The sequence below is a fragment of the Halichoerus grypus genome, chromosome 1 (assembly GCF_964656455.1).
Source record: "Halichoerus grypus chromosome 1, mHalGry1.hap1.1, whole genome shotgun sequence".
In the NCBI taxonomy this organism is placed as follows: Eukaryota; Metazoa; Chordata; class Mammalia; order Carnivora; family Phocidae; genus Halichoerus; species Halichoerus grypus.
The window spans coordinates 78,408,004-78,421,577 of NC_135712.1; the positions used below are offsets into that span (position 1 = coordinate 78,408,004).

Below are 13,574 nucleotides of genomic sequence, written 5' to 3' on the forward strand. Positions count from 1 at the left end.
CTAAGCCTGGGGTGCTTCACCTTTATTTAATCATCTCATTTCTGCATTGTCCTTTTCTTTGTCCCTAATGATCCACACTGGAAAGATTGCTTCCGGAAAGAGCTTAGTAGGTTCCCAATCCCTTCATTACTAACCAGAGGTTTTCTGTTTCCACTGCAGTTTAGCAGCTGCTGTTCTTCCCCTCTAGCTCTTCAAACACCTAATTGCTTGCATGCAGATCTATGTAATTTGGGATTGGCAGGAATTATGACTCATACGCAAATACCTTTGAAAAGAAGTGTGGGAGGGATTTTATATTCCTTGGTGGTCTTAGCAGGGCAGAAGAAGAATTTCCCAGATAAAGTATAACTTTTATTTTATTACAAAAATATCTTTGGGGCGCCTGGGTGGCTCAGTCGTTAAGCGTCTGCCTTCGGCTCAGGTCATGATCCCAGGGTCCTGGGATCGAGCCCCACATCGGGCTCCCTGCTCCGCGGGAAGCCTGCTTCTCCCTCTCCCATTCCCCCTGCTTGTATTCCCTCTCTCGCTGTGTCTCTCTCTGTCAAATAAATAAATAAAATCTTAAAAATATATATATATCTTTTGTGGTGCATTTAGATTCCTTTTTTTTTTTTTGCTACATATATTCCAGAAATGAACTACTTACTTTATTTTGAAGTTTAAATTCTTCCATCCTTCCTTCCATCTCTTGTACTTGAGCTCCCTCCTTTCCCTGTTTCTCCCTTCCTCTCCCCTTCCTCCTTCCTTCCTCTGTTAAAGAAAAAATTATTCATGACACTTTTTTTAAAAGATTTTATTTATTTATTTATTTATTTATTTATTTATTTATTTATTTGACAGAGAGAGACAGCAAGAGAAGGAACACAAGTAGAGGGAGTGGGAGAGGGAGAAGCAGGTTTCCCGCCAAGCAGGGAGCCCTCCTCGATCGAGCGGGGCTCGACCCCAGGACCCTGGGATCATGACCTGAGCCGAAGGCAGGCGCTTAACGACTGAGCCACCCACGTGTCCCTTCATGACACTTGTTAAAGACAATAAGGCAGACTTTATTCAAGAGGGGAAACTATCACAATAGTTGTAGGGACCACTGCAATGGGGCTCAACTCTGAATACAAGGAAAAGTGGGAATTTATAGCCAAGAAGCAAGGTTGGGGTGAGTAATGGAAAATTACTTAGAGAAAACATCAGGGGTAGGAGGGACTCTGATGGCAGGCCAGGGGATCACCCTGTGGATGCGGAAGGGGGAAGTAGCTAATCAAATATGAAGGGCAGTCAGATATGGGGGATAGGGGATTCTGGCTAAACCAACTTAATGGGATTCTTGATAAAATTGGACCATGTAAATATGAGCACAGAAGCCTAGTAGAAAGGAGAATTCAGGGAAGTCTGATCAGAGTTTGGTCAAGGAAAGAATGTTTGTCACCTTCTTCTCCCTTCCCTAATTGCCCAGTAATAGGGAGACAACAAAACACAATTGGAAATATGTTATAATAGAGTTATACAAACTTCTGTGGAAGTATTCACCTTTGTTTGGGATAGGTACAGGAGAGAGGATATTTTAGTTGAATTTGGAAGGATGGGCTTGAGATTTCTTTAGGCAGAGACTGGAGGAAAGATACTCTAGGCATAAACTAACAGGATGTGTTAGGAGAATTGCCTTGGAAGTTCAGAGAACTGGAGTGTTCTCACATCTTTAAAAGAAAGATAATGAATGAGGAATTGTTGTCTAGGACTGGCTGGTGCAAAAAATTCTTAGAGGAAACATCTTTGGTCAGAGGTCTGGTTGGTTCCTCATTTCTAGATTCCCAAACTCTGTTTTCTTAGTGTCTGTAGAGGCAATCAGGTTTGAACTTGTCCTACCCCACCTTTTACTGTTTACTCCTATATTCACTGTGTTTCCACCCTGTAAACTTTTCTCTATAACAATCATTATTATATATATTGATCTGGTTTATTTTGCTTGTTCATATGTTTATTGCCCATCTTCCTCTTCTAGAATATAAACTCCATGAGGGCATGGCCTTTCTTAGTCTCTCACTCAATCCCCAGAACTCAGCCAGTACAGGGCACTTGGTAAATGTTCCACAAATTTGCTGAATAAAGCACACCAGTAAGTGCATGTTTTTGACTGGAGCCATCTTTTCCCAGGGACCAGAATACTCATGTCCTCCACCCATTCTCAGTGTCAAGGTCTCTCAGAAGTAAGATCAGAATTGTTATTGATGAGCATGGAAAGAAAACAAAAAGAAATGGAGAGCCCTAAGGTAAACCCTAGCTGGGTGAGGCCTGATGAGATGCCCCTGCTCTACAACAAAGAGCACTTGTCCGCTCCCAGATCCTGGGCTTCTCTCCCCGCCCCTCACACCCCCGCTACTGCCCCCCTCTCCCCCAGCAACAGCTACACAGGAGGCTCATCAGCCTCTCCACCCAAAGTCTTCAGAATGCCACATCCCTTCTCCTGGGGGATTTTCTCCTTGGCGCTGTCAACTCTACAGTCACAGCTGGGACTGGGACTGTGGGGGGCTCTGCATCTTCATACTCTCAGGAGAGGATCAAAAGAAGAACAAGCACTTTTGTGCCATGTGGATAGGAGAGTGACACAGGGTTAGAGGAGGCAGAGGCCCAGGTGAGGAGGGGAAACCAAGAGTAGCTATAACCCTGAGTGATTCAGTGCTTCGTTAGTTGTTTTTTCTGACAAACCTGGAGGGCTTTAGGAATGTCTTTTTTTTTTTTTTTTTTTGTATATTTCAAAGTCAAGTAAATTCTACTAATGAAAGCATCTTCCAAACCCCATTTTGTTTGGTTAAAAAGAAAGTCAATTCAAAAAAGACATCTTTAAAAAAGAAAAATAAAGCCCATAATCTAAGGAATGTTTTTATTTTATCTTGCTTCCAAGGAAGGAAAGAAGACTTTGCATCAGCTAAAGACAAGAGTCATCTGTTTCTAGGCCTTGAGTGCTCATGAGTGAATCGTGTAGCTAAAGGCAAATTTCCATTTCAGCCGCCTAGACTGCCCTAATTACCTGGCGGAAGTCACGGAAGGTGATGCCAAGTGGCATTTGAGCCTGTCATTTTCTTTTACTGTTTGGGGGATTCAGATATTTTCCACTCTAATGTGGCAAAATATTCAATCAGCTTAAATTATGCATGCACTCCAGATCAAGCCAGCTAGATGTCAGGAGCAATTCAATATTTTTTTGAATTTGGGAGACTGAAAGTCAGCAAGATAAAAGTTTAGAAGAGCTATATACAAATTAACTTTGTAATATGTGGAAAACAAGCATAGAAGTGAGAAAACTTCTCCTTGGCTGTGTCAATTTCTGAGATCACTAGACAATCTGCATTAGTAACATTCTGGCAATACTGAACAGACAGTCTTAATTTCCAGTGCCCATCTTGAGTTTCTAAGTATTCTTCATTTTTTAAAAATAGATGTCAGATAACATGTTATATTTGTCACTTTCTTTACGAGTGTGACCATGTTGCCCCTCCTCTGTGTGACTGGGTTCATTTTTGAGAGGAGGAAACTGTCAGGGTCAAGTTGACTCTATAGAGGTGAGTTTGGCATTTCTGGTTGCCTTATGTGGTATAATTGACTAATTTTGGGAATTCAGGAAACATTTCTAAAACATCAAATATGTGACAGAACCTGAGCCAGAGTCAGCGTGAATGAAACATTGGTGCTACACACAAACCTAACTCCTAAACTCCTGCCATGTAGCTCAGTAACTGATGCAAGGTAGAATGGGATAAGGGTCATGGAGGCAAAGAAACTCAGGGCTCATGGTGGGAGCATGGGGAAAGGCGATTCCTTACGAGTCAAGGATCCAAGGAGAAGGAGAGATTGTTAAGGATGTGTTAGACTTTCATATATACGTGTGTGTGCAGAGAATGCTCTAGACAGAAGAAACAGCTTGAGCCAAGACACAGACTTGTACAAAATCAGATGTTCTGTGGCAACAGTGAGTACATCCATGTGGCTGGAGACCAGGATGTCAATGGTGCAAGGAGAGGAGGTGTTGAATGAGTGGAACACAATAAACCTCAAAAAGACTACGGAGAACTTTGGATGACAAACTGACATATTTAGCAGGCAAGAGAGAGCCACCTAAGGCTTCTGAGCAAAGGTGCAACAGAGCTATTTGGGAAGATAATTTGAGCTGCAGTGTCACAAGGGCCTGGGTCTGGCAGTGGCCACCAGAATGGCATGGAGGAGTGACATGCTTCACTGCTGACCCATCTTCATTTGGCCAGCCATACAAATAGGGTACACTGGGAACACAGAGATGCATGATCCAGTTGTCTCATCTCAAGAAATTCACAGTAGACTAATGCCTGATCCAACCAACCTTGCTTCCAGGGACTCCTGCTCATATAACCGAGGACTTTCTTTTTTTTTTTTTTTTTTTAAAGATTTTATTTATTTATTTGAGAGAGAGAATGAGATAGAGAGAGAACATGAGAGGGGGGAGGGTCAGAGGGAGAAGCAGACTCCCTGCCGAGCAGGGAGCCCGATGCGGGACTCGATCCCGGGACTCCAGGATCATGACCTGAGCCGAAGGCAGTCGCTTAACCAACTGAGCCACCCAGGCGCCCTAACCGAGGACTTTCTGACTGTGTCTCTATAGCTAATAACTCATCCTCAGACAGAAAGTGAAAAGTTCTGGCAATCATCCAGAAACGAAATTTGCCAAAGCCAAATAGCTTGATATTTTGAAAAGTGCAAAAAGGAGACTATGTTTTTTATTCAAATATTTGCTAAAAGCAAACAAACACCAAAACCAAAACCCAATCTTTAAAATGTGGCATTGCCTTTATCTCCAATAATTTGGATCCTGGAAATCTGGATTCCAACCTTGAGATTTACCTGCATTTCCACTTTATTTTCCTCATCTGTAAATTAGTCATAATACTCTTTCTGCTTCAAATGAGATAATGAATATTAAAGTATTGTGTCAACTGTGAATATTAAAGAATTATCATAAATGGCCAAATTCTGGGTAAAATAAAAATTCCATTGTAAGATGCGCATAGCAGGTGATGAATTGAGTTCTCCCACTCTTTAACCACACTGTTCAAAAGCTCAGAACTTGATTCTTGTGACCACCCTATATATTTCCAAAAATTGTATCTCCCCAGACTGTAAGTTCTACCCTGGCTAAGGAACCATGCCTATCATTCATCAACACATCACATAACAACACCTAGAGTGGATCCTGGTACAGAGAAGCCACTCAGTAGAGATTGGCTGAAAGAAATAAAATAATTAATGACTATAATTGCTTTTCCCTTCATATTAGATGTGGTCCTTTTATTTCTGGCCTTCAACCACTTACCACCCTACATTTACAATATCTTTTTTTCTATTAAAAAAATTGTGAATATCTACTATGTGTTGGATATGATGTTAAGCACTAAAGATAAAATGGTGAGGAAAAATGACTTGGTTCTTGCTTTTATGGAGTTTATAATTGAATACATTTTTATCATAATCAGCTTCATGGATACTATCTTTACCAAACTAATTCTATATATTGTTATTTGTATTAACATTCTTTAAAATTAAATGAAATTTGGGGCGCCTGGGTGGCTCAGTCTTTAAGTGTCTGCCTTCGGCTCAAGTCATGATCCCAGGGTCCTGGGATCGAGCCCCGCATTGGGCTCCCTGCTCGGCGGGAAGCCTGCTTCTCCCTTTCCCACTCCCCCTGCTTGTGTTCCTGCTCTCGCTATCTTTCTCTCTATATCAAATAAATTAATAAAATCTTAAAAAAAATAAAAAAATAAAATTAAATAAAAAATAAAATTAAATGAAATTTATGCACTTGGAACCATTTGAAACCTCTTGGGGTATCTCAAGCCCAGATGAAAAAGAACTCTGTCATAAAGATTGACAACTGAATTTTTTTTAATTTATAGTGCAACTATAATCAATATTTGCACCACTGATCTTTAAAACTTAATTATACCAAAGAGGTTTTTTTAAAAAAATAAATAAATAAATTTCAATTACTGATAGAGTATTGAATGGCTGCGCTAACATGGAAAACTGAATTTTTGAAATTCAGCTTGTTTTTAAAATTAAATTAGGTCAACCAACCAAAGAGTGAGCATGTACATTTACATGCTTGTGTGTGTGCTGCGTGACCAGAGAACCAACTTACAAACTGGTCATACTTCAACCCAATATTTTGTACATTAAAGAAAAAGTAAAACAGTGGTTTCTAGAAAATGACAAGGTATGGATTTATCAAAATTGTCAATCAGCAAAGCCTAAGTGAAAGATCTGAGATAAAATTGTCATTGAAAGTATTCCTGCTTCCAGTGATCTATTTTCATCTTTTTTTAAAAAAAAAATTGATTTCTAACTTATTGGTGCTGTGATCAGACAATGTAGTCTCAAACTCCTTAAATTATATTGGGACTTCTCTGGTCTAACATGAAGCTGTATTTCTGCAAAGATTCTGTGTGGGCTTAAAAATGATGCACACTCTCCCATTGCTGGATACTGTATATATGTTTCAGGTGATTACAAGTTTAGAATTATCTTCATAGAGAATTGAAGATTTTATTAATATTTAATAAACCTCTTTACAGCTAGTAATATTTTTAACATAGAGTCTACCATGTTTGACTTTTGCCTAGAATTTCTTTTTCCATCTGCTTATTTAAAAATCCCTATGCCTTTATGGTTTCATTGTTTCTTTTGTATGTACCACATAGCTGATTTTGTTTTAAATTCCATCTAAAAATCCCTGTCTTCCAACTGGAGTTCAGCTCACCCATGTTGACTGAGATAAATGGCATATTTGAATTCTTTTCTTTCATCTTATTTCATACTTTCCATTGTTCTGCTTTTTAAATGTTTCTTTTTAATTCCATTTTTTCCATCCATTGGATTGACTCTGCCCCCTACTCCTACCTCATTCATCTTCTTTTCCTCCACCAGTTTAGAAGTTTTACATCCCACTTTTCTGGCTACCCTAATAATGTTAACATGCTCATTTAACTCAAAGTCCAAAGTAAATCTAAAGTCCAAAGTATTTATCTCCCTCCTGAACAACAGAAGGAAATTCAAATGACTTGAGGTAATCAGTTTCTTCATCCTACGTGCCATTGTTATCCAGGATATGAAATTTTTTTTTAAAGATTTTATTTATTTATTTATTTGAGAGAGAGAGAGAGACAGAGAGCATGAGCAGGGGGAGGGGCAGAGGGAGAAGCAGGCTCCCTGATGAGCAAGGAGCCAGATCCAGGGTTTGACCCTGGGACTCTGAGATCAGGACCTGAGCTGAAGACAGACGCTTAACCGACAGAGCCACCCAGGTGTCCCAATTTTTCTGTGTGGTTAAAGGAGGGATATATGATCCCACAGGGTCTCAAGTACCTTTAGCTCAAAATAATCCACATGCCAAAGTGGCACATTCTGAGGGGTCCTGTCCTGAACCCCTTCTTATATAACTGTATAAAATATTTTAACAAAAGCCTTCTTTCTGGTTACACAGTTCAACCTTGGCTTCTATTAGGCTCCGAACATTGGCCTTCCACTGATAATTTGTAAGAGGGCCTGAGAGAAATTTTGGTCGTCTGCTTCCTCTGTGAAGGGGAGATTGTGAATAGTCAAATAATCTTTCTAATTCAGGATATGAATTTTGTCTCGAATTTTACAACACCACAAGTTGAACTATATTGTTAATTTCTTTTACAATCACTATCAGTTTGGTTTTACCCCCAAGTCTACACTGTTCTTTGTTTGGTAGCCTTTCATTTCTTGGATCGTTCTTCTGGAATCCTTTCCCTTTTCTGAAGAACCTCACCCTGACACTTTTTTTTAGTGAGAGTTTTCAGAAGTAAACTCAGTTTTGGTTGGTCTGAAAATGTCTCTATTTCTCTATTGTTTTGACAGATGACCGCACAGCATATACAGTGCTACTTTGACAATTATTTTCTTTTAGCACTTTAAGAATGTCTTCTAGTTTCGAGTATTGCAGTTGAGAAGTAAATTATCAGTTGTGTAGGTAATCTTTTTTCTTGATACTTCTAGGCTTTTTTTCGGTGTTCAGACTGCTGTAATGTTTCCACAATGTGTCTCAGTGTGAATTTCTTTTCATTTATTCTGCTTGGGGTTCACCAGCCATTCTGAATCTGAGAGCTGGTGTCTTCCATAAATTCTAGAAAATCTCAGCCATTACCTCCTCAAGTATTTTCTCTCGTTCCTTCGGAAATTCTGATGAGTACATTAGAGACTTATACTCTATTATCTCTGTATCTAAACTTCTATTATGTCCATTTTTTGTCTCTCTATTCTATTTTCTATATAATTTCTTCACATTTATCTTAGAGCTCAATAACTCTTCTGCTGTGCCTAATATACTGTTTAAGCCATCCAACAATCTTCTAATGCCAACTTATACTTTTAATATATAAAAATTCTATAGTTGGGTTCTCCTTGAACTCTGCCCGGTCAAATTTTAAAATCTTCATTTGTCTTATTTCCATGCTCCCTTTTATTACTTCAGGTATTTTACTTATATTTATTTTCTATTCCATTTCTAGCAATTCCAATATCAGCCATCCTCATGGGTGAGACTCAGTAGTTCGAGGTTTTTGCTGACTCTCATACACAGGTTAACTCTGGTGAATAGAGGTTTTTGTATATGAGTTACTATTCCTTGAATGTTCTGTGCAGAAATCCTTTGAGGTCTGAGTTTTACAGTGTCTTTCTCCCGAGAAGAATGGTATTTGCTCCTTCCAGTCATCAAGAGACATTGCACCCCAAGACCACTTTGAACTTAATTTTTAGCTTGGGTTTTTTTGATGACATAGAAGTAGGGCAAATTTTGGATTAAAATTCATAAACACTATACAGGTTTAGGAATTCTCAGAGGAAACTTTCATTTTTTTCCCTTCCTTCCTCCCTCCTTCCCTCTTTCTTCTGTTCTTTCAATCTCCCTTCTCCCTTCCTTCCTTCCTCCTTTCCTTTCCTTTCCTTTTTCTCCTCCACCCAGAGTCAAAGTAAAATAAAATATTTGTCCATTTTCTTCCTCTGTGAGTTGTGGGACTTTCTTCTTAGGGGAATCCAGTTCTGTGTGGTAGTCTGTAATGCATCCCCACTCTACCCAAGCTCAGACTTTGTCTCCAGTTAGAAGCCAGACATTAGGCCACCCCAGATCAGAGCTCCTGCAAGAGCAAACTATCCCCAGGGAGCCATACTTTCTTTTCTGCCTGGTTTCTTAACTTTCCCCACAGCTCATCTATGCATTGACAAAATATATGATTTTTATATTTTAGATTGGTTATATAATGAGAGGTTTATCTAAGCCTCTCTTTTATCATCTTTCTGCTCAAACTTTTCCTTAAAGCCTTCTCCTTTTGTCTCTCTGCAAACAAAGCCACTGTAAAGGAAAAACAAAATATTAAATAAATTGTGTTTATTAGAACACTATTATTTTGTTTGCCATTTGTTGGACAGAAATTATCTACTTTATAGATGTTTTTAAGTTGATGTCCCATCCTAGGCTAACACTATTTTTTGAGGGTCCACATGTGTTTACCCTGCAAACTATTTTCTTTGCTTAACCTCAGTAAGTGAGTTCATAGTGTAATGCCATTTACCTAAAAGGCATTGGCTATTGTCAGGAAGGGGAAATTTTCCACTTATCCCTCGTGGTTCTTTCGGCTGGTCCAATAGTTAAATTGACACAAGACAGATTAACAAGAGAAAAAAACGCCACAAATTTAATTTCATATGTATAGAGGTGTCATATATATGGGACCTAACAATTGACCAAAGTAGGCTGTTTATGTACCTTTTAGACAAAGAAACAATAAATTTATGAAGAGCTGACAAAGAAATTTAGGCTTGGGTACTAATTAGTGAAGTAACTAATCAGAGTTTGCTTACATAGCTTTCTTGGCCCTAATTTCTCGATCTCTGGCAGTAAGAATGTCTCTCTACATCCTGGTATAGGGAGAATAGCTTTCACATGGGACATTTATTTCCACTTTCAAGGAAATAGGGAGGAGAATCAGAGTGTCTTCTTATACCTGCTATCTCTTAACTTTAATTCAAAATAATGTATATGCCACTTTGGCCTATTTTGGGGTGGCCTTCCCTGAGCCCCATCACTGTTAAAGAAAAACAAGAGCATTTTATGGTAAATGTGAAGCCTGGAGATATACACAGCCATTCTTTTTTTTTTTTTTAAAGATTTTATTTTTTTATTTATTTGACAGAGAGAGAGAGAGACAGCTAGAGAGGGAACACAAGCAGGTGGAGTGGGAGAGGGAGAAGCAGGCTCCTGGCCGAGCAGGGAGCCCGATGCGGGGCTCGATCCCAGGACCCTGGGATCACGACCTGAGCCAAAGGCAGACGCCCAACGACTGAGCCACCCAGGCGCCCCCACAGCCATTCTTTTTTTTTTTTTTAAAGATTTTATTTTATTAATTGACAGAGAGAGAGACAGCGAGAGAGGGAACACAAGTAGGGGGAGTGGGAGAGGGAGAAGCAGGCTTCCAGCCAAGCAGGGAGCCCGATGTGGGGCTCGATCCCAGGACCCTGGGATCATGACCTGAGCCGAAGGCAGTCGCTTAACCAACTGAGCCACCCAGGTGCCCCCCCACAGCCATTCTTAAATCCAGTTCTAAATTCTATGTCCTTACAACTCAAGATGCCTCTGCTACTACCATTTTTCTATTTGCTAGAAGATTCTGAATGTTGATTAGGTCCTGGAGAATGAGATACAGGCCTAGAGAGGGAACCAACAAGCATTTATGGAAAGCTACTCTTAGCAAGGAATCAAGCTTTGTGTTTAAAGGACCAGGAATGAGTAATCAATAGTCTCTGCTTTTAAGTAATTTACAGGCATAAGAGCTAGAAAACATGATTGCTAAATCCTGTTAGATCCATTTTTACTCATTTCTCAGTTCCTATAGGAAGGAAAATATGAGGGATGGTTGTTGAGTAGGAGATCAATAATGTTTACTACCAGGATTGCAACTAGCCTATCAGGTAGATCAGAGGAGCCTCCGGCAAAAGCCAGATTGCAATGAGAACAATGGGATCATGGAGCACAGAAAAATCACTGCTAAATAGAGGCTAATATGGGTGCTCACCTTCAGTAGCAAGCTTGAAGGGGAAGGAATTAGATATCTCAAAAAAACAAAAAACAGAAAACAAACAAACGAAAAACCACTTTAAACCCTTGCTACTCAAAATATGGCCACACCCCAGACCTACTGTATAAGGGTCTTCATGTATACAAAATCCCCAGGGACTCTGCATGTTCATTAAAGTTCGAGATGCTGTCATAGGGTAACCAACTGTCCTAATTTGCTCTGGACTGATTTGGGGGAATTTCAGTGCTAAAATCAGACTGTCTTGGGAAGCAGAGAGTCTGATTGACCTAGAGGCACTATGTTCAACTGTCCCAACTAGTTTCTTCAGGGCACCTATGCACTAGATGAGAGAAGACTACATGTGAAAACATCAAGAATTCTATTGCTGGGGGTCCAAGTGGGACACAGGAAGGAGAAAGTGTACCCCTATTTGTAGAAGAGAGTTTGGGATGTGGAAGGTAAGCAGGGAAGGTAAGAAGATAAGCAGGTGGTGGTGATGAAGGGAGCGGCTTCCTCAAGCATTATTTGTCACTAAGGGATGATCTGTGGCAATATTTTGGGAAGCCTGAGCAGCATCAGGACTTGATACAGTCCTGAGATTTTGTTTTTAATTATATTTTCTCAACACTTTTAAGCAGAATGATACACAACTAAACTTCTTAAACATGTCTGGACCTGTTGAGCTCCACAACAGGCGACCGACAGGGGTACGGCTCTCCAGCCCCTGGTCTGCAGACCAGCAGGAACGCTTCGTGACCCAGAGAGGTCAGAGTTGCAGAGGTGCTGAGCAAGGAGGCCGGCCCACCAGACAGATGATAGCCGAGATCATGTAGAGGGCAGCATTCAGAGCAGGAATATCCAGAGGAACAGCAGGCAGGCCCCTAGCAGAGGACTAATATGTGAGAGTTGACATCCCCCCTTAAGTTACTAAAATATCCTATGATCAGAGAAGGTCTGAGACCTGCCACAGGAAAAGTAGGAATTTGGGGCTTCTTTTGGGCTCCAAAACCAACCATGAAAGATAGTTATCCAGATTTTCTATCACCAGAAAATTCACCATTCATACCTTCCCTCTGTTCTCTCACATGTAATTTCTCTCCTTAAAAAGCTATGGGCTGTTGTAAGGGCAAATACAAATTAAAAATAAGAGGCTATTTTCCCTGTTGAAAATAAAAGATTTCCCTCCCTTCCTTTTGCTTAGAGCATTTACCTTAGAAAACTTGTAGTTGTAAGTACTTTTTCATCTCTTTGACATGCACCCCATTGAAGACTAGATAGATCTATTGTCAGTTTTATGACCCAGGAGTGTCTTTCTCTTGAGCCTGGGAACTATCTTTTTGAAATGCAAACATCAAGGGAGATAGCTCTCTATTTCCCGGTTCCCATAGGAGGGTAAGAGGCTAATTTGAATGAGTACCTTGCTCCAATTTGCAAAGCTACCTCTTGTCATAAAGATATGAAAAATTTGTTTCTCTTCCAGATAAAGCCAACTGGCTTAACCCAGGTGGTCTCCCCAGTTCCCAAGGTAAAGTTAAGATGAACTATGTGTGACAAAAGGTGCTCTCAAGCCCTCTTACTTAAGGACCAGTCATTGTTTATCTTGAGAACACGTGTCTAATGTACCTACTTGGCTATATAAGGGGCTGAGAGAGTCTTTTCTGTCTTTGCAATCACTTAGCCAGAGTCCCTGTGATGCTCATCACGTGGCTTAATGGTTATTCAATGGTTAAAGTGTCTTCTTTCTCTACCTCCTTTGTGGAGAGGTTTTCTGGGCTGGGAAGAGATTTTGTTTTTAATTATATTTTCTCAACACTTTTAAGCAGAATGATACACAACTAAACTTCTTAAACATGTCTGGACCTGTTGAGCTCCATGTCCTGGCACAAGCCTCCTTAATAGTAATGCCCAGGGTTAGCAACAGCCCCCAGGAGCATGGAGGTGCCTGAGACAGATGCCTGCTACAGGCTAAAGCACAGATGGAGTTTGAGCTGATAGCTGGATTGCATCCCATCACTCATGCACACAGGTTTTATTCAATGCAAATTTATTTTACCATGTACCTAACGGCGTGCTAAAACTCAAATATGGTCCAGGCTGCAGGTATGTTAATTCTTAACCCTAACATAATTTTTTTCTTTCGTTATTTAACAAAGACCATATCTCTAACTATTTATGTCCATGTGGTCTATATAAACAAATACAAGTTAAACAGATTAACCATGGGGCGCCTGGGTGGCTCAATCGGTGGGGTGTCTGCCTTCAGCTCAGGTTGTAATCCCTGGGTCCTGGGATGTAGCCCCTTGTTGAGCTCTCTGCTCAGTGGGAGTCTGCTTCTCTCTCTCCCTCTGCCCCCCACCTCCCACAGCTTGTATTCTCTCTCTCTCTCTCTCTCTGACTTCTGCTCTCTCTCTCAAATAAATAAATAAAATCTTTAGAAAAAAACAGATTACCATCAACTCTATC

General features: G+C 40.2%; 1 long non-coding RNA gene across 1 annotated transcript in view; it reads left to right on the forward strand.

Moving 5' to 3' along the window:
* The window catches only part of LOC144381202 (uncharacterized), a 142,407-nt gene that overhangs the window by 37,303 nt on the left and 91,530 nt on the right, over positions 1–13,574 (forward strand). The window lies entirely within an intron of this gene.